Source organism: Nyctereutes procyonoides, unplaced genomic scaffold (genome assembly GCF_905146905.1).
Source record: "Nyctereutes procyonoides isolate TBG_1078 unplaced genomic scaffold, NYPRO_anot_genome, whole genome shotgun sequence".
Lineage (NCBI taxonomy): Eukaryota > Metazoa > Chordata > Mammalia > Carnivora > Canidae > Nyctereutes > Nyctereutes procyonoides.
Genome location: NW_026575052.1, coordinates 42,094,209 through 42,116,091, shown reverse-complemented (window position 1 = coordinate 42,116,091; position 21,883 = coordinate 42,094,209). Strand labels below are relative to the sequence as shown.

The 21,883-nt window shown below is 40.9% G+C and overlaps 1 protein-coding gene across 1 annotated transcript in view; it reads right to left on the bottom strand.

Annotated features, from left to right (window-relative positions):
- Positions 1-21,883, bottom strand: part of ANKRD55 (ankyrin repeat domain 55) — a 409,242-nt gene that overhangs the window by 117,419 nt on the left and 269,940 nt on the right. Inside the window, exons 10-11 of the mRNA XM_055332857.1 lie at positions 13,091-13,277; positions 12,845-12,989 (exon numbers count right to left, since the gene is read on the bottom strand). The gene's annotated coding sequence lies outside the window, so the exon portion shown is untranslated. The remainder of the gene's footprint in view (positions 1-12,844; positions 12,990-13,090; positions 13,278-21,883) is intronic.

Below are 21,883 nucleotides of genomic sequence, written 5' to 3'. Positions count from 1 at the left end.
GGTGACAAAATAACATCCATAGAAAGTTTATCAACCACCATGAGCTTGAGTTGGTCCCTGATCTCCTGAATATCTCTGCTCCCCACACCCCAGCCCTGAATTTTGTGATGATGATGATGATGATAAATAATGGCCCAGGTCCAGGGTTCTGCTGTTTTCTCTTTTCATTTTATGATTCTCAAAAGAAGCACTAACCTGCTTTCTCTCACCTTGCCAGGGGTGGATATGGTTGCAAAGCTCTTCTCGGCCCCAAATCAAGAATATTTTATCCATGGTCCCAGGAGATGCGGCTCTATTTCTCAAGCCTTTTGTTGTATGCTGGGAAACCCTCTGGTGAAATGTCAATTCTCTGGAGAGGTAAGGGATCTTTCACCACTTCAGAGTAGCCTAATCTCATACACTTACCCTGGGGCCCTCTGCTGGCCAGCCATGAGAAACAAGACAGAAAGCAGTTCTTAGGATAAGAAGCCATTAATTTTGTCTTTGAGAGTAATACACACAGAGACCAGAATATTGCTGTTCAGCAGGAATAGTCACACTTGGATTGTGATATAAAACAGTGAGAGAAGACTAAGCTAGAAATAGCAGTAAAAACCTCCTTCTAGAAAGAGGATTAACAACCAGATTCAGGTGTCAATTCAAAAATAAAAATTAATTTAATACAGAGCAATAAAAAATATCCTATTGGGGATACATGTAATGTACGATTGTTTTGTTTTTAGTGCAGAGTCAGCAATCAGTAGAGTTTGCTAAATTGGTTTGAGTAAATCCACTGGAAAGTATGCTCCTTACCCACCAACACTCTGCCTTTCCCTGGGCTTGCTTTAACGCATGCATTAGATTACCAAGGTATCACGGTGACAGATGCCATAGAAATACCAAAATGAATAGATGGAATCAGACACTCAAATGTGCTCAGTAGGTGAGGCACCCTGATTACAGACTGGGCTCTGTGGCCCTCTGACCCCAGCTTTTGTTAACCACACTTGCCCTGGCTCTCTACAGAGATTTAGCGAGTGTTTTGTGTCTGTGCCCAGTGCTTTCACTCTCCCACAGGGAGCACAAGAGAGCAATGGGCTCAGGGCTGACCCAGCCAAAGGGCTTCTCACAAAGAAGCAATACCTGGTGTCTGTCACCCAAAGGACCAAAACAAGAAAACCCAAAACCAAATGTAACAACCTCAAACCTTCTCTTGGCTCATTTTATGATCATGTGGAATGAAATCTATATACAATATAATGATAGCAGACATTATCTACCACTCCAGAGGAGATACAGATGAAGAGTTTAAAAAATTTAAAGAAAACCGATGAGAAAAAGATAGCACCATGTAAGAAATACTGACAATAGAGCCAAAAATAAATCAGTTTGGCAACATGAGGAGAACTCATGCTAGTGCTCCTGCATCTGCATGTGTAGTTAGGGAACCAGCAGTATTCTCAAGAGACCTGGCCATCCCCAAGATGCAACACTTGCCAGCAGCCAGTGGGGGTCAGAGGTGCTCTATGTCTGAGACAGAGTCCAGGCTGAGTCTACAGTGTGGCACCTTTAACCTCAAGACCTACAAATCCTGCTAACAGGAACCTGGCTGGAACTCCCTCTGAGTTCACACTTGTCTTCAGGAGGAACAGAACCATGAAAGGAGGCAGCTGATTTCAGATGCTTCACCATACAGATTAATTTTGACCTCAAAGCAATTTGCTTAGTTTGGTTTTTTTGCATTTGTTCTCTTCCGACCCTGCTTCTTCTAGCAACAACCCTTCTGCTGGACATGGACAAAGGGCGGTCATCTCTCAGAGTCAAGCATGTAAACACACTGAAGCATTGCCTCTAGTCTACATCCCTAACCCGTATCTTTTCAGAGCACAGAACTTTCCTTCTAAGAACTTTTCCTTCCACAGCACTTTGAAGACTGCTTAAGTGGATGGGTAGATCTAACTGGTTTATAGGTTACACAGACACCAGACTGGAGGTGCTTACTCACGAAAGCCAACTGTGTACATCTCTTCCTACCACTTACTTAATGATGTCATGTTGGTAGCTTCATAGTGGCCATGGTGAGAGTATTTATACCAGAGAAAAGAGCAAATACTGCAAATCAGGGCTCTTTCTCCTGGAAGGCTGACTTTGTTAAACATGTAAGCACATCAATGATTCCAGGGCAGGTTTAAGAGTAAATCATTTAGCACTATCTAATCTATCATGCTCAGACCAGAATGCATGTAGTAAAGAGAAAAAGGAACAATATCTGATTAGCTAGACGATCTTCCAGTATGAGCCATTCCTGAAACTACAGTCAACAATTCTACTGAAGATATCTTTCCTATCAAGGGCTAGCAAGAAATTAAATAACATATTCCTAAATAGTTTTTAACTATTGAATTGCAATGCCAAGAGGTGAACCCATGACCCCATGTATGCTTTTTTCCCTTTCTAACTTTGGGCCTTGGGGAAAATGTGAGCCTCATTAGAAAGTCAATAATATCCAAATTTGTTTCTACAAACTGAAAATCTGGAAGAAAACTGTTTCTCTTTTGTGGCACACCAGGAGCCACTGAACCATGGGTCATATTATACATTCGCTGTACAAATCACAGATTTATTTTTAAAAATTTTTTGAAGATTTTATTTATTTATTCATGAGAGACACAGGCAGAGGGAGAAGCAGGCTCCATGCAGGGAGTCCAATGTGGAACTTGATCTGGAACCCCGGGATCACGCCCTGAGCCGAAGGCAGATGCTCATCCGCGGAGCCACCCAGGCATTCCACAACTCACAGATTTAAACCCACAAAGTAGGGACGCCTGAGTGACTCAGTGGTTGGGTGCCTGCCTTCAGCCAGGTGTGATCCTGGGATCCAGGATCGGGTCCCGCATCAGGCTCCCTGCATGGAGCCCGCTTCTCCCTCTGCCTGTGTCTCTGCCTCTCTCTCTCTCTGTGTCTGTCATGAATAAATAAATAAAATCTTAAAAAAAAAAAACCCACAAAGTAGTCAGCTTTTCTTAGAGAAAACACTTTTCAGAGCCACAAGGCTTTCACCTTAGCCCATCAATCAAAATTAAGGTCAGCATGCACAGACAGGATGTGGCCACTAGTCTCAGTTGACAAGCAGAATGACAACAGGGTAAAAAGAGAAAATAGGCCAATGTGAACAGAGAAACCTTTAAGACAATCAGTATAAAACAAAACCAGCAAATGGGAGAAGAGATGCATAGGGCTTCTGGAAAGAATGGTAAGGTTGGATATGGCATCGAAGACATTTATATTTCAGGGAGTTTCCAAATCTTCCATGTAGATTCTGAGCAGTTATTGTAGGACCAGGGTGTGCTGTTGAAGGCCTGAGGGGCCCAGGGTTAAAGAAAGCATCCTGCTAACACAAGGAGCAACTGGCTCCCGTGACAGAACTTTTAACAAGCCTTTTCTCATATCTGTTGACTTAACGCAGACCAGGGAATTCTTTGAAAGGCAACATGGCTATAAATCAGCAAGTCCCGTAACGTGCATTCCAGGGTCTTGAAGGAAAAGGCGCACACAAAGGCACCTCTTCTAAGTCTTTAGGAATGCTGTGGTGAGTGGCCCTGGGAGTCTTGGGGTTAGACTGGGGCTGGGAATGGAAAACATCCAGAAGAGAGGAGCAGGGAAGCACCAGTGACAGTAACACCACAGCATGTTTTTACTAAAACATTGGGCACCCAAGCACCTAGCTCAGGGCCTAATACTAGTGGATAATTAGCACTCAAGGAATTTCTGTTGAATGACACTAAATCATAGTCAGTTGTCTTGTTTCTGGCTCTGGTTCTGTCATTCACTGGCTGTATGACCTTGAGGAACTCCCTTCTCTGAACTTTGGTCATCCTGTGAATAAAACGTTGGGTTTGAATACAAATGGAATCTTTGGGAGTGAATGGCCCGTCAGTTCCTGAGTTTTAAAGAGCCCTGAAAGAGGTTTGTGAAGCTGTGAAAAGGAGAAAAATACAAAAAACCTACATGTCAGAGAACACTGCAGCTTCCTGAGCTAGCTTGACCACCTGAGATGGTCAGAACCTGCTAAAGGAAGTAAACAATTCCTGCCAGGGCTGCTTCTCTCACCCCCACCCCCACCCCCACCCACTCCAGGGGAATCTGCAGGGGCAGCAGGAGACTGCAGCGTTCACCACTCCAGGAGAAGTGCCTCTTCCACAGCTCGCTCAAACACAACAGATCTCTCGAAACACACACAAAAAATCCCCTTTGGAGCAGTCTGATGCCAGGTCAAGGGGTAAGAGCAAATGCTTTCTGATGCCCACTGGAACCTCCATTATATCTGGGCAGACCATCTCCTAAAGGCCCCAAGGCAGGCAGATTCAATTTTAGTCAATTGCCTGCTTACTTCCATCAGTAGCCTGATGTGGTGGGAAGGACAACAGGCTCCCACTAAGAATACAGGAGTTCAAATTCTAGCTTTCCTGACACTTACAAACTTGACAAGTGACTTGATTTCTCTGGATCTGTAAAATCGGAATGATTAAATAGTTGATTTATTAAATCAGCATATTTATTTCCCCTCCTTCCTTCTCTCCTTCCCTTCTGTGCAAGTCAGCCTAGTTAGAGCAGAGTACAAAACAAGGCCAAGGGCATAATAAGTGTGATGCTTATATAGGGCCACATTCCTGCTCCTTGTCTTTGCCTTGTCAGTTCTAAAGAGTCAACTTGCTAATTGTGTGCTTATACCTTCTCATCACAGAGCAAAGGCAGTTTGCCACTGACCAGTATCACTGTGGACAAATACTATTTACTCAGCAAGGATGCCAAGCATTTTTAATCCCTGACTCATCAGGAAGAGGAATTTGGCAAAAGCAGGATTGGGGTGGGGAATGAATGAGATGAAACTGAGTGAGGCCAGAATGTAATTATGAGGGTCAGATTCCACCATTCTGGAGCACAGAGGAAGAGGGGAGGAGATGGTCCTTTCCCTTAGAAGAGCTGAAGTGACCCCAGTTCTCCCTTTGGAAAACTAAGGAAGAGATGACTATAAAAGATGTGTGGGGTTCTTCTTCTCTCTTTTAGAGTTGGACCTTATGCTGAACCAGGGCCTCTGAATCCTTGGGCAGGCTGCTGACATCATTGAAAGGGGCCCTCAAAATCTACATTTCTACTCAGCAGTATTTGTGTACTATGGAACTTTAAGTTCAAGTGCTTTCAAAGAGGAGGCACCCTTTTGACTTACTATCTGGGTCCTTGTATTCAAATCAGTTGGATTCAGACCCACTGCAGCCAGGCCTAATCACTGAGTCTCCATTTCTCCAGACATCTCTCTCCATCTCTCCATCTCTGGAGAGATGCCCCATCTCTCTCCACACTTGGGATTCAGCAGCCTAGCTGTGGGAACAAACCACAGAGCAGCTTCCTCCCCTCTGCCTGGGGCCTACCAGCAGTAGGCAGATATGGCCTGCCTGGGCCTTCCCCCTCAATGTTAATCCTCTTGGAGCTGAATCTGAAGCGGTACTTGGCTTCTCTGGGTATCAAGTGACACTGACTCACAGTGACAGTCCATTTGCTTACTCCACTTTGACTGATGGTCTTGCTAGACCTACTCCTTTTATTCTTTCTAGCCCTTTCTTCCCGTTACTTGACTCTTCATCATCTCTTCTTCCCCCTTTTAAGATCCTAAAGACAGCCTTGTTGTCCCTTTGCACCTATCCTCCTTTCCCAAGATCCTTGCCTTCTCTTCTAAGTCTTTCCTCTGTAGGTAAACCATGAGGATTTCCTCCTCTGTGGTGCCATAGGATGCTCTGAATACCAGATTGTATTTCGGTGGGCACAGCAAATCACCCCAGGTGAGTGGATATCGAGAAAAACTGAACAAGTCTCAAGAAAGAAAGAATGGCATCAATTGAGCCCTGACTGCAGGCCAGCGAATTTATATGCAATGTATATGTAGTCCTCACAGTACTCTTATGAGATCCTTTTACTCCTATTGTACTGGTGAGCAAATTATGGCTCAGAGAACTTAAGTACCTAAGCTAAAGTCTCAGTTAGCAAATGACAGTCATAACCTTCCCCACATTTGTCTGAATCTGGAGCTCACTCTTGTTTCCACACTTTGGCATCTTACTGACTCCACAGTAATCTTCACATCCACCTCTGGCTGATGCAATGTCATCTTGATGCTCAGGGAAATCTGATGTGTCAGGTTCAAATTTAATCACAACATCCTATAAATTATAGTTAGAGAAGCAGAAATAAATGTGTCAAGATGATTTATAGGATGAGACATAAGCTCTGATAATTTGACCTGAGTTGAAAGTTGTTAAGTCTGTGTGAGTGTATGAGAGAGAGAAATAAACAAGCTCAGCACATTAATAAAAGCATCACTGTAGGGCGAGTGGTCCCAAATGCTGGAGCACAGTGAGAGAGCAGCTCAGGGAATGATTTTAATAAACAGAGACTCTGGCCTCAAAGGAATACCCAGAATCAGGAAAGCCCTAAACTTTTCTCATTTCATGTTTTATTGTAAAGAAATACTGTATAGAATTTATTATTAGTAAGAATTATTGAATAAGGGGTCTTTAAACAAAACACACATAAAACAAGACTATGTATTGATCAGTTGACAAAAATGTGAACAGAGGCTTGTAGGAATCTGACCCTGAATTTCCTCTAGGAGCCATAGCTTAATACTTGCTGATTCAGTGTTTGTAGTGACTTTATAGAACATAATGACCATGAATCATGAGAACTGACTGTATGGGTTTTTTGTTTTTTTGTTTTTGCCTATTTATATTGTCCCTCTCACTGGACAGTATACTCCATGAAGGTAGGCATCATGTTTTCCTCACTTCTTGATTCTTGCAATCCCCTTGATTAATCCCACTATGGCATGTACCAAATAAATGTTTTTTTGGAATGAATACATGGATCAGTGAAAGTTAGGAAAAGAATCATGGAAGTTTAGAATCACAGAAGTCAAGAGAGTTTTGAGGAGTGAGTAATCATCCATGTAGCCAAAGCAGAGGGATTGGTTGGGTAGGGAGAAGCAAGTATCCACTGGGTTGGCAGGCAGGAGGTCACTGATGGCCTGGGAGATCTGTTTAAGTTGTGGAAGAAAGACAGAAGGCATATTGCAGTGGGCTAAGGAACTGGGAGTGAAGAAAGAGGTAGGCTACATTTTTTAGAAGTTTAGGTAATAAGGGGAAGAAATAGATTCAACAGAAGCTAGAGGAGCCCCTGCTCAAGGAGTGGGTCTTTCAGGATTGGAGAAGTGTTTTCACAGTCAGAAGCTGAGGGGAAGTAGCCCAGAGAGAGGGAGAGGTTAAGGGTATAGCAGAGAGAGGTGGGAAGAATAGTATGTCATTCATGGCAGAAGTCAAACTTTGAACAAGAAGAGGGAGATCTCAGCCTTACAAGTTAGAGAAAAGGAAAAAAGGGTGAATGCAGATACTAATATATTGATAGTGAAGGGGGCAGGAAGTTGAAGGAGATCATTCCTGATTACCTTGATTTCTCTCTGTCCAGTAGGAGGCCAGTTAGGACATAAGGGAAAGAGAAAGAAGACATCTGTAGACTGAGCTGGGGCTTAGAGATTGTGAAGGAGCATAGTCCCAGATAAATCCAAGGACTGATGGGTAAAGGAGCACTGGAAACCATGATGCTGCAGTGGCATTAGCAGTCAGGGTAAAAAGAGCCCCCAAGGCAGGCTGTTGTGTTTCTGGTCAGCTCTTGGGTTTTGCTAGGCAAGTGCAATGGAAATACTACAGAGCCAGGGAGCTGAGGAGTCTATGAGAGAAGATTTCAGACTGGAACAGACTGATGGATGTGAAAAAAAGGGCAGAAGATGAAGGATTTATGGTCCCCATGAAGTGGAAGAACAGGTATGTCAGGATAAGGATGGGAGTGGTCAAGATCAGAGGTTCATGAGGGAAGTTCTAGGTAATGACTGAGCCTAAAGTACTGCCATGTGAGTGGGCAGCTGAGGATCACTAGAGTTCTGGCTTTAAGGAGATCCAGGGGTTGCAAGATCAATGATTCAACTAGTCTTGTATTAATTTAGCAAGTTGTTTCCTGAATAAGCTTCTTCAAGTAAGCTTTTGCTTCAAGCAGCTTTTCGGCCTTAGCAAGGTGACAGTGAAGCAAAATATGATGAGCATAGCATAAATGAGTAAAATGGAAATATTAATCTCATAAAGTTAGACAAATCAAATCCTCCCTTCCTCTACACATATCACAAAACCTAATGGATTATTTATTTGAAAGAAAGTTGAAAAAGGTTTTACTGATATGGAAATAGTATGGTAAGAAAGAAAAAACTCTGGGCCCCAAATTAAGGTAATCATATATTTCTTGATTCTAGATTCTCCATTACCAAATGGATCACTAAACGGTGATTGAGTGGACTTATTAACTGTTCTTAATCTTCTTGACTTTGGGAAGAATGGCATCTGGCACTGTGGGCCATCCCCTCCCCAGATTTTGCCTTCAGCAACACCACTTTTGAGATTGCCCTACTTCTCCTCTCTATGTCCTTCTCTGGATCCCCTACCATAAGGATCTACACTTAGCGGCCTCCCCTTCCTCTTTCCACACTTCATCTCTTGGCATTCTCTTTTCTTTGCATAGTTTCAATCAGGGGATTTAGTTCTTTATCTTTAGCTTTGACTTTTGTCCCTTGCTTTAGCCTAACTTTCCAAATACCTGTGGACATACCTACCAACATATCAAGTTCACATCAAAATGGAATGCTAACATGGAGAAGACTGAAATTGTACCACTTCCTTACAGCATACACACAAATTAATTCAAAATGGATAAAAGACCTAATGTGAGACAGGAAACCATCAATCCTAGAAGAAAACACAGGCAGAAACCTCTTTGACCTCAGCTATTAGCAACTTCTTACTAGACATGTCTCTGGAGGCAAGGGAAACAAAAGCAAAGATGAACTACTGGGACTTCATCAAGATAAAAAGCTCTGCACAGTAAAGGAAACAATCAACAAAACTAAAAGGCAGGACATAGAATGAAAGAAGATATTTGCAAATGACATATCTGATAAAGGGTTGGTATGTGGAATCTGAAAAGAACTCATCAAACTCAACACCTAAAAAGCAACATTCAAGATAAGAAATGGGCAGACAACACAATAGGCATTTTTCCAAAAAAGACATCCAGATGGCCAACCCACACATGAAAAGATGCTCAACATCACTCATCATCAGGGAAATACAAATCAAAACCAGGATAAGATGCCACCTCACACCTGTCAGAATGTCTGAAACTAATAACATAGGAAACAACAGATGTTGGCGAGGATGTGGAGAAAGGGGAACCATTTACACTGTTGGTAGGAATGCAAACTGGTGCAGTCACTCTGGAAAACAGTATGAAGGCTCCTCAAAAAGTTAAAAATCAAAATATCTTATAACCCAGAAATTGCCCTACTAGGTATTTACCCAAAAGATACAAAAATACTGATTCAAAGGGGGCACATGCACCCAATGCTTATAGCAGTAATTATCAACAATAGGCAAATTATGGAAAGGGCCCAAATGTCCATGACTAATGAATGGATAAAGAAAGAATACTACTCAGCCATCAAAAAGAATGAAATCTTGCCATTTGCAATGATATGGATGGAGCTAGAGAGTATTATGCTAAGTGAAACAAGTCAGTCAAAAAAAGAGAAATACCACATGATTTCACTCATATGTGGAATTTTGGAAACAAAACAGATAGGGCCACTTGGATGGCTCAGCGTTTAAGCGTGTGCCTTCAGCTCAGGGCATGATCCTGGAGTTCCAGGACTGAATCCCACATCAGGCTCCCTGCATGGAGCCTGCTTCTCCCTCTGCCTGTGTCTTTCACGAATAAATAAATAAAATCTTAAATAAAAAAAAAAAAAACAGATAAACACAGGGGAAGAAAAAAAGAGAGGGACGCAAATCATAAGAGACTCTTAGCTATTGGAAACAAACTGAGGGCTGATGGAGGGGGAGGGAGGTGGGCAGGGGGTGGGCTAAATGGGTGATGGGTATTAAGGAGGGTACTCGTGTTGAGCATTGGTTATATGTAAGTTATGAACAAAACTAAAAGGCAGCACATGGAATGAAAGAGGATATTTGCAAATGACATATCTGATAAAGGGTTGGTATGTGGAATCTAAAAAGAACTCATCAAACTCGAGGCTAAATTTGACTCCTAAAACCAATATTACACTGAGTGTTAACTAACTAGAATTTAAATAAATATTTGAAAAACCAAACAAAACAGAACACAGAATTTTCCTTTTTATGCCATCGTGTTCTGTATTTCTGTCCACTGGACCACTAGACTCTCTCCTGCTAAATGAATTTTCTCTTCTTTTAAGTAACAGTTACTCTAAAAGAATCATAGGACCTTGGGCATTTGACTGGGAAAGGATCCAGAGGTGCAATCTCATAGTGGGAGGCACTGTGGCTAAGAGCAGGTATGGTCTTTGGACTGGAATGGATCTGTATTTGAATACTGGCTTAGTCTTTTGCTTGCTGAGTGACCTTTGGGGAGTTACTTAACTCCTCTTTGCCTTGGTTACCTTTAAAAGTTATTGTTAGCATCACTTAAATGATGGGTGTAATGTTCTTAGTCAAGGACTTAGCACTTATTAAATGCTCAGTGAATGGTAATTATTATCAAGAATTCCACCTCTTTATTTTTCAGATGGTGAAACTAAGGACCAGAAAGGTAAAAGTGATTAAATAATACTTGAAAGAGTTGGAACTAGGAACCAGTCTGATAACTTTAAGACTTGTGTGTCTTCATGAATCTTAAGGCTCTTTATAAATAAGCTAAGGGAGTAATAGAAACAGTAAGAAAACTGTCTTTGGAGAAGCCTATTTTTACATCATTACTGGGGGAAGGCACTATGTCTCTGTTGCTTGCTGTCAAATCTTAATTATGTATGCTAGTTGGGACCAAGGAAACTTGGTTAAATGGAAGGAACTCATAGTGTCCAAAGACCATTTAAATAACAGCTTTAGCGTTTTCCTCAATTACTGTCTATCAATTCATTGGAGGTACTACATTAAATGTGGAAACAGAACATGAAAACCAGCTTGAATCACGGGTTTCTGAGTTTCAAAATAGAGGCATAGAATCACATAAATAACTTCATCTCCAAAGAAATCTTGAAGGAAATTTTGAAAAACAGAAATGGAATGAGGGCATTGTGGTAAATAAAAATAGACAAATTAAATTTCTTATCTATTGTTATCAATGTCTGCAAGAGCTTCATGCTTGGGAGGAAATTATTCCCTGCTTCCTAATGCTGTTTTTCATTTTACTTATCTTGTTAACTTTATTAAACCCAACAGGAAATAATTTTAGCATAACAGCTAATTTGTTTTGATGTGTCTCAAGAGACCTATTTTTTTCTTTTAAATAATGCCTGCTGCTTTGTATCAAACCATGCCCCAACTGAAGGGGCATCTGTTATTGGAATGTCTTTTCAAAAATAACAGTGGAGTCTGAACGTCTGGAAGGTTTACAATAAAATCTTCTATTTGGAGCCCACATTTGTGATGGGATGCCTGAGTACATTTTATTTTATTTTTTAAGTCTTTCCAGACTTTTAAGAAAGTAATCATGTATAATCATGTTTCTTCAGCTGAACTCCATCGATTAAATCTGACTCAATGAGGGTGGGATGGGGCATTAACACAAGGCATTAACAGCATATTCTGGATGGATCTAAAACCTACAGGCTGGGATGTAAGTTGAGATCCATGATTTTTAAGGAAATATCCTCACTTATAGTCAATTTCCAATGGCACCTATTTTGAACAGACATAAACCAGTTTGATCATCAGCAAATTATCTAATGTTCTTTTGATATACATTCATGTTATTATAGCATCCAGTGTAAGACACAAGTATAGGGAGAAGTATATAATCCCTTACTGACAACCCCACTACCAGAGTATGGTATGTTAAAATGATAGTGAGTCTTGAACCAATTCTGGGAGATACATTACTATTTAATTCACAAGTCTGAAAAACAAATGCAGAGATATTTCAAAGGCAGAATGGGCCAGCCTTGTAAGAGGGTCATGCTCTTTATGAAGTTAAAAGATGCATCTTAAATCTTTTTGATTTGAGATGTGACACTGGGATGTCAGACTCTTACTCCTAACTGATCCGCTATCTTTTAATGCTAAGTAAGAAACCCACTGGGGTAGATTAAGACCAATTATATGAACTGCTAAGTAATAGTTCTGAAAGGTATTGATTCCCAGCTGGGGTCCTCAAATGTTTTAACTACCTCTAAAGGGTATAATGCTCATTAGTTACTTGAATGTTAACCAGATGCTGCTAAATTGCTAAACTTAAATATATATACATCACACTATTCGCAGCCAAATACAGCATCGCTATTCTCCCCACCTCCCAACCTAGACACCACAGAGGCATGCGTGTCATGCCCAACTGCCTTGCCCATCAACAGATTCTGACAAGCCTAACTGATTAATCATCTCTCCAATTTGCCTTCTTCTGTTATCTGCAGAGGCACTGGCTTAGTTTCAGTCCTTATCGGGAACTCTCCTTGAACGACTTTAACAGCCGTCCAACGACTCATTTTAAGCTTTTTCTCTCCCTATGGTTCATCCTTTCTTACCCTAAAAACAAGTCTGACCTTGTCACTCCCCAGCATAAAACCTTCTGAGGACCCATACAGCTTATTGTGTAATATCCAACCTACCTAGAAGACCTCAAGCCACTACCCACATGGACCCCTGTGGTCCAGCTTTCATAAACTTTTCACAATTTCCCATGCATTTGACCTGACTTATTCTTTAAGCCACTGGTAGATGCAGATCCTCCCTGGTTTTGTTACCTGGCGAATGTTTTTCCTTATTTGAAGGTCTCCTTTATGTCACCTCCTCTATAAACGGTTTAGATGTTTGTTCAGGCCTTTGGGCTTCCACAGCCCTTCCTGCTTACATTCATTGACAGCAGCTATTGTGTTGTGGATGCTGGAGCTATCAAATACAAGACAGGACGCCCAGTTACATTTGACTTTCAGATAAATAATGAAGAATTCATAGGTCCCATACAATATTCCATAACAATTGTTACTTACTGAATTTCAAATTGAACTCTGCATCTTGATGTTTGTTTGCTGAGTCTGGAAAGCCTAGCTGTGCTGTAATTCAACTGTGTACAAGTTTCTTTCCTTATTCTGCCCCGTGAGCTCCTTTGAGGCATTTGTATCTAAGTGAGAAGCTAGACTCCAGGCCTGGCACCAAGCTCCTATTCAATAAATGTTTCTTGAATAAAGAAGAAAAAGAAAGGTCAAAAAAGAAATGTCACTGCTTGTCTTTTCCCACTTGGGAAAATTAAAAACAACAACTACCACCACCACCACCTTTGGGCGACTTGATTAGTACAGATCATAGGGCTCCTTGTACTTAGCGGTGTTTCAGAAGTCAAAAACTGTTCCAAAATGAGGCATGAAAAAAATAGGGACAGGGTGGATAGATATTTTCTAGCGTGGAAGCCAGAAGTTATGCCTAATGTACAGAAGTAAAAATAATAATGATGACTAAATAATGTTAGTTATATGGAACACATGCCAATATACTTCCTGGGCATCCCCAATGAATTCTCACAGATCCTATGAGGCAGGTGGTCACCGTGAGGGGCTGGACCCTTTTGCTCTCAAGTTTAGTGCCCCGTTAGCTCTGGCACCAAACACTGTTTCACTTCCTTCCTAAAGACACCCAGGGGAATTGATTCAGTAGGAGAAGTGTTCAAAGCCCCACCTTATAAACGGAAAATAATGCATGAAGTTGCCAGGTTTCTGTGAGGGATTTGGACTCAGTCCCATTTCTTCTTTGGGAAGCTTTCTTTGCCTATAAAGGATTCTCAGACTTCCACTTTTGTTTCAGTCTTGTGGTCATAAAACTGCCTTGACGAAAAGTTTGTTTTAAGGGCTTATGACTTGAGGACATAAAGAAATGTTTGAAGAAGGAAAAGGGATAACAGCATGTGAGTTTCTTTATGGAATGGATGATATGGAGCCCCCTCCACTTCCTTTCGTTGAGCCCATGGTGGGAGAATATTCAAAAAGCCAACAAACTTGGGTAACAGCCCTTAAATCGACATTGTTTGAGTATGAATGGATCCAATTGGCTTCAAATGTTTTGTTCCTCACATAATTCCTATTTTAGGCAGATTGGTTACTATAGAGACTAGAGCCACCTTAATTATGGATGGTCAAGAGAGGACATGTTGACTAATGGTTAGAGCAGAGGTCTAAGGTCCAAGGTCCTAATCTTAGCCCAACTACACACTCACTGTGAGCCTGTCTCACTTAGGCTCTGTGCTACAATCTTGCCAAACTAAGCAGGAGTGAAAAATATCTTTGCTGGAACTCTCTGAGGACTGATATATATATATATATATATATATATATATATATATATATATATATATTTTTTTTTTTTTTTTTAAGATTTTATTTATTTATTCATGAGAGACACACACAGAGAGAGGCAGAGATACAGGCAGAGGGAGAAGCAGTCTCCATGTAGGGAGCCCAATGTGGGATTTGATCCCAGGTCTCCAGGATCTCGACCTGGACTGAAGGAGGAGCTAAACCGCTGAGCCACCTGGGCTGCCCTATATATTTTGTTTTTAGAGGAGTGGGTGAGATAGAAGATTTGGGAATGAGAGAGAGAGAGAGATTCTGACATAAAGTAGATTTAAGAAAATATTGAACTTGGAAGTCTTTGTTGACCTGCTAAGTAATCCACTGACAAATGGGAAGTGACTACTTATCACAGTATCACCTCTGGGCATGAAATGTGGGCAACAGTGTCTTGGGTATTTAAAAAAAGTATGTGTATGTGCACGTGTGTGTACATGTAACCCTTCAATTTCTTAAAACTAAGACATAAAAGCTACAATTTACAAATCTACATAAATGATGATTTGTCCCTTTAGAATTATTTTATTTTCAAGCACCCCTTTGTATGTATTTTAATTTTTAAAAATAACTTCTTATTATGAAGATTTTGAGACACAAAGCGGAGATGCTACTAATGTAAAGAATACCCACATATATATTATCCAGCTTTGACTCTTATCCACATTCTGTCAGGGTTCTTTCATCTCACTTAGCTCTATTTTTTTTTTTCCCTTTTCTGGATTATGTTAGAGAAAATCCCAGACAACATATCATTTCACTTGTAAAAGATGAAGGTTTACTTTCTTCAACAGAAAAAGGCTTTTTGTCCCCTATAACCATACTGCAGCATTATCTCCAACAGAATTAACAATTCCTTAACATTATCTAATACCCAATCCATTTTCAATGGTCCAGATTATCTTTAAAATATTCTTTTTTATAGCTGGTTTGTTCCAATTAAGATTAAGACACTGCACAGACATTACATTTATGTCTCTTAAGCATGTTTTAATCTATAACAATTTCCTTGTCATCTCCCTCCTTATTTTATTTGGAAATGAAACAGAAAAGTTGTGAAACAAAAAGCAATGAACATTCATTCACCTTTATGTTTAATATATTTGCTTAATTCTCTCTTTCTTTTATGTGTATGTCTTAGGTTTTTTGTTTGTTTGTTTTTTGTGCTGAACCATTACTGAGTTAGGTGCAGACACCATGACACTTTACCTTTAAATATTTCAATGCATTTCCCATAATAATAAAGGCATTCTCCTACAAAGTTACATTATAAATGTCACGTGGAAGAAATTTGACACTAACACAGTATTATCTATTATTCATTCTATATTCAGATTTCTCCACTTGTCCTAGTACTGTGCTAATAGTGTCCTAATAATAATGTAGCTTCTTGGGGCATCTTCTCGTGGCTCAGTCAGTTAAGCATCTGCCTTCAACTCAGGTCATGATCCTGTGGTCTTGGGATTGAGCCCCATGTCGGGCTCCCTGCTCAGCAGGTTCCCTGCTTCTCCCTCTCCTTCTACTCACCACCCCCTGCTCATTCTCTCACTTTCTCTCTCTCTCAAATAAATAAAATCTTTTTAAAAAATACTGTAGCTCCGGGCAACCCCCGTGGCCCAGCAGTTTAGCACCGCCTTCGGCCAAGGGCATGATCCTGGAGACCCAGGATCGAGTTCCGCATCAGGCTCCCTGCATGGGGCCTGCTTCTCCCTCTGCCTGTGTCTCTGCCTCTCTCTCTCTGTGTCTCTCATGAATAAATAAATAAAATCTAAAAAAAATACTGTAGCTTCTTCTTTTTTTAATCCAGGAGCAAGTACAGAACCAAGTATGGCATTTAGTCATCATGTTCTTTGGTTCCTCTAATCTAGGATACTCTTCAGCTGTCTTTCATGACACTGAAATTTTTTAAGTGTTTTGGCTAATTGTTGGGCAAAATGACTCTCAGTTTGATTTGCCCAATTATTTTTATTTTCTGTGCATTCCCTACTCATTATTTTACTTTGGAAATGTCTGTCCTCAGACGGGCATTTATGTCTTATAATTTTTATCTCCCTAAATAGATTAAGACTAAAGTTTATCTTCAGGGGCTTCTGTGGGGTTCTAAGGATGCATCTGAAGCATTATTCTTTGTCTTGTTCTTGAGACTCCTTTTTTTTCAATTCAGAGAACAGCAGATATGTGTTCAACTGCAGTATGGAAAAGACAGGAGGTAGGCACCAGACATTAAATTCCTTGAAACAAAGCCTAGCCTCTCCCACCTGGAAATTTGGAGCTTTCCATACTTCCCACAATGTGGGAACAGAAGGCACAGGATCCTGTTCCAGCCAGCAGCGCTGTGTCTGCATGTGTCCTTTGGTCTTTGGTGTAAACTCTGTCCTAGCCAAGGTAACTGGCTTGTCTTGGTCCTGGTAGCTACATATGGCTTGTGTGAGTGAACCATGGAGGAGCTGTGTATTTTCTGGCCAGATGTTCTAGAGCTGCTTTTTGATATTAAATTCAGAGTCCCTAAAAGTGGCTGGCAGTGGGGCACACCCTGGTAAGGTCTGACACCTCCACAAGATCCTCTGTGTCTGTGCCAGCAGCCTCTCTCCTTTCTTTGCCATGGGTGTGGATTCTGTGGGACCCTCTCTCCCCATCACCAAGGAGACTGCTAGTGCTGGGCTGGAAAAGTGTAGAGGGTGCTTTAAGATCAGTTCCTAGTCCAAGTCCCTTTGTTTCTTGACCACAGAACTGTACCTCACCTTTCAGGCCATTTAGTGGAACGATATGGGAAGGAGGAGGTTGGGACAGGCAAAAATGCTTTCTGATAGCATTACCAGTGAACAGTTTTGAATCCCTAGGAGATCCCTCCTTCCCATCCACTCTTGATCAAGTATCTCCTGTACCAGACTTAGACAGCTATGCAGATATTGCTTTGCTCTCTCAAAGGTAAACTGGGTACCTACCATGGGACCCAAAGGCAAAGCTGCCTTGTTTCTGTTTTTGAAAGCTTTATCGGGGTTATGTCCACATAGAGTCAGAAGATGGAATTGAAAGGGAGGTAACATAAGAAAGGAGAAGGATGGTCCCAAGTATGTGAGAGGCAGCTAGAGGACAAAGGCCTGTCAGTTCCCAGTTTTGTAACTCCCAGCCCAGTAGAGCTCCAGCTTTTGGCCTTTATGCAGGAGGAAGGACCCTGAAGCTGGGCCAGAGGTCTGGCCAGATTAGAGACTGCATCTCTCAAATGCTAAGGAAAAGGGATTTTTAGAGTTTCAAGCCTGGGAAGTTGATTTAGATGGACTTTAGCATAACATAGCTCCATGGCTATCTTCATTCATCTTAGTCCTATGTGTTCCTGGATATTATATTCCTATGCTCTAATCTTTGTGGCCAAAGGATTGAAATGCTATGTCTTGGCTTTCTACAGCATGTTTGGGCAGTGGTTTTATCCCAGTGACCATCATCTATGTGTTATTGCTGGGGAGACACAGACAATTTGAAATCTGTAGCAGAAATAGCAGGATGGAGTCTCTCTTTTTCATGCCTTTTCTAAAAGTGTCCTCTGTGGCCAAAACATCAAATTGTTATGGCAAGAGGCTCAGGACTCAGAGAGATTATTCAAATCCCCTATTTTCCATTTACAATTTGTCCTTGGCCAAATTTCACAGCCTCTGTGAGCCTCAACATCCTTATCTTGTAAAATGTGAAAAATAATGCCTCCTTCCCAGGCTTGTGAGGCTGAAATGATAGAATGAGTGCCAAAATGCCTCGGTTTGTTCCTAGCAGTGTGAGAGTTGGTTTCCTTCCCCTTCTCTGTCCTCTGCATACTCATTCCTTCTTTTTCCCTTTTGTTATAGTTCAAATTAGCACTGTGGAAAAAAAAAAAACCAACAAAGAAACAAAAGGCATTATCTGCTTTTTATTTCTCCTGAAAAGGCTGTGTAAATTTAGCATCTCAAGTTGATGATGCTTAGGAGATAAATGCTTATGAGAACCATACCAAGGAATAGGACAGCCTCTTCCTATCCAAACACTTGTTTACCAGAAAAGGAGATAGACAGCTTGGCCCAGTGAAATGCAGGCCAAGGAAGACAAAAGACACTAGCAGAAGCCTCAGGATTTCCTCACCAGGTAGAACCAAGAGGTCCCAAGTTAAAAGAGCAGGACGTTTCCTAGACATCTGTTTCTCTTGGGGCCACAGCGCTGATCTTTGCTTCAAGGATCTGAATGCCTCATTGCTGGAGGCAACTCAAAAGAAATTCAGTCAGTAGAGGCAGAAACAAATCAGTAGACAAGCTGGCTCAACGGAAATGCCCTCCACTAGAATTCTCTAGTTGCCTGAGTTGGATTTCCATCAGAACAGATATTTAGTAAGATAGTGGAAAGCTTTTTATATCTGGACTGAATAGAAATCCAGTGCAGGAAAATTACTAGAAAATCAAGGAAGGCAAATAAAATGCTGAAATTTTAATGTAGTCCTCGAGTGAATATTTTTGTTTCTGTTCCAAAATTCTGTGTTTCCTTCAATAAATCTGTAATGATTTTGTAACAGAAAGACAAGAACAATGACTGGTGGAGCAGAGACAGAGGCAGAGAGAAGTAAGATGTGTTCTGAGTTAGAGCTGTATATTTAATACCGTAGATTTGGAACTTCATAGTTTTGAGATATAATTACATGAAAGTAATACAGTTTTTTCTCTGTGTGTGTTGGTACATGTGGCAGGGGTATAAAAGCTTTTGCAGCAAAGCAGAGCCTTTAAATAAGATGATAAAACCACTCTGGGTGAGACCCTCACGTGAATGTCTAAGCTGTGGTGAGAGGGTTCAGAGCTTTGGAATCAGCCCCTTGGAATCCCAAATCTTCCAATGACAAACTATGTGGATTTAGGCAAGATTCTTAGTTTCTCTCAGTTCTGATCTTTAAAATGTGGAAAATAATCCTTACTTCACAGGATTGTTTTGAGATGTAAATAAAATAATGTTTTTATTAGAAGTTTTGTTTCATTCAAAGAACTAGACCCATTTCTTCTGAGCATCTTTTTCCAGGTCTCTCTCAACACCTCAAATTATTCTTCTACCATTTCCTTTTTGACCAACCAGCAAATATTGACTAAGAACCCATGATACATTCTGTAGCCCCCCAGCCTTCCTGAACTCAAGGTAAACAAACCAATGTTTCTGGAGTCGGGGGGAGATATCAGGGGGTGGGTGCTAGGACTGTACTTGGCTCAAAGCGATGTACAACTGGAAATGGTCTTTGGCATTCTGCTGTCTCCCTTATAAATATGAGCTTCTTTCTTCCCAGGGAAGGTATTCATAGTCTATTCAGTGCCATTCACTCCACATTTCACTACCTGATTTTTGTAGTAGGTGAATTTGCTTTGTTATTATGAAGGGTAGGCCTCCTCTAACCTCAGAAGAATGAGTCATGGTTACTCTAAACATAGGGTAACCTTATTCCCCTCTGTCAGTGATTGGCTTAAGGGAAGGGAAATTATCCAGTTCTGACAATAAGATGCAAGGAGAGGTCTTTTTTGCAGCTTCTGCTAAGAATTTCACTTTCCTAGTAAAAGGCACAGATAAGGCTTGTGAATCTCATTCATTTTCCCTCCATTTTCAAAGTGGGAATGATGCCTGAAATTGCAGCAGCCAGCTTGGGGCCATGAGGCAATAAGCACAAGAATAAAAAGCCAATAACCAAAGATGGAGATTGCAGGGATAGGACAGAAAGAAGACAGAAAGAATCTGGGTTCTCCATGATATTATAGAGCTGTGAACTGCTAAACTTCTTATTAGGAAAGATGAATAAATATTTTTATTGCTTAAATCACTTTAATTGAGTTTTCTGCTGCTTGCAACTAGAAGCATTCTTATTTAATATTCCTTTCTTTTGAACAGCATTCCTTTCTGAAGGGTCATACTGCAACCCTCCTTATAGCCCAACTGCCATTTTTGTTTCTAAATGGCTTCTAAGGAACCCTGCTACTTCCTGAAGATCATGGTATTAGCTGGGCATGGCATGATTTCATCAAAGATATTTGCATTTTAACAAAGAATTCCTGGGATGAGAAAAATTTCCCGAAAAAAAGCATAAAACCATGATGGTAGAATGACAGGCTGTGGGACTGATACTTTGCAAAGGACGGGGAGCCCTGATTTCTGCCCCTTTAAGCCCAGGGTATAAGTGGTCACCTGGTCTACTTAGGCATGTTTCCCAGAGCTTTTAACTCAAAATGTGGCCTACCAGCAGGACTAGTAGCACTTGTGGACTTGGAAAAATGCAAAAATCTCATGCCCTGGCCTATATCTACTCAATCAGAACCTTTATCTTAACAAAGATCTCCAAGTGATTCATAAGCACATTCAGGTTTGAGAAGCACGGCTCCAGAGGACACGGAATTGCTAGAGTTAGAAAAAAAGCTCAATTTTCTCCTATTAGATGACAAAGCAAGGCATAATGTTACAAGAAAAACTTCTCATATTGTCATTTTATCTGACAGAGATTTGGAGTAGACTAGATTTATTGAATAAATAAATATAATTCTTTCAGAGTCATCTGAAAACAGAGACCAGAACTATTCAGCACAACTCACTTCACATGTTTCAAGATTATACTATTTTTTCTTTTTTAGTAAACTTTACACCCTATGTGAGGCTCAAACTCATGACCCTGAGATCAAGAGTCACATGCCCTAGGGACTGAGCCAGCCAGACGTCCTAAGACTATAGCTTCTATATCTTATTTCTATAAGAGGCATGAGTTATACAGAGATAGTGGTATGGTCTAAGGAAGGGTCCACTGCAGTTAGATACCTCCTCACATTACAGGCCTTCAAATAGATCACTTCATGCGAGGGTCCATCCATTTCCCTGAAGACTCAGAATCATTATTGGCAGTGCCTGGTAATCAAGCTTTAAGAGTTATCCATACCAGGAGCACTTGGGTGGCTCAGTCAGTCAAGTGTTTGCCTTTAGCTCAGGTTATGATCCCAGGGTCCTGGGATAGAGACCCACATCAGGCTCCTTGCTTATCAGGGAGCCTGCTTCTCCCTTGCCCTCTGCCTGCTGCTCCCCCTGCTTGTGCTCTCTTTCTCTGTCAAATAAGTAAAATCTTTAAAAAAATTTTAAAAGCGTTATCCATGCCAGTAAAAATAAACATTAGTTTGCATGAGACTCAAGGATGTCAAAAAATTTATTTACATGAAATAATGTATAGATATCAAATGGACAAGAAAGCTCTCATTGGCATGGTCCAGAGAAATTCTTCCTTGTAAGAAGCTTCCTGGGAACCCAAGTCATAATCAGAAGTCATCTCACTGGTTTATCAGGAGACCTCCCTATTTCAGGAACCAAAACACTTGAAAGTCCCTAAAATAAGTTCATTTTGTCCCCTAAAAAACATGGCAGACACAATTAAAATGAGAAGGATGCTTAGAAGATTTAGATAAATGTATACTAACAGCATCA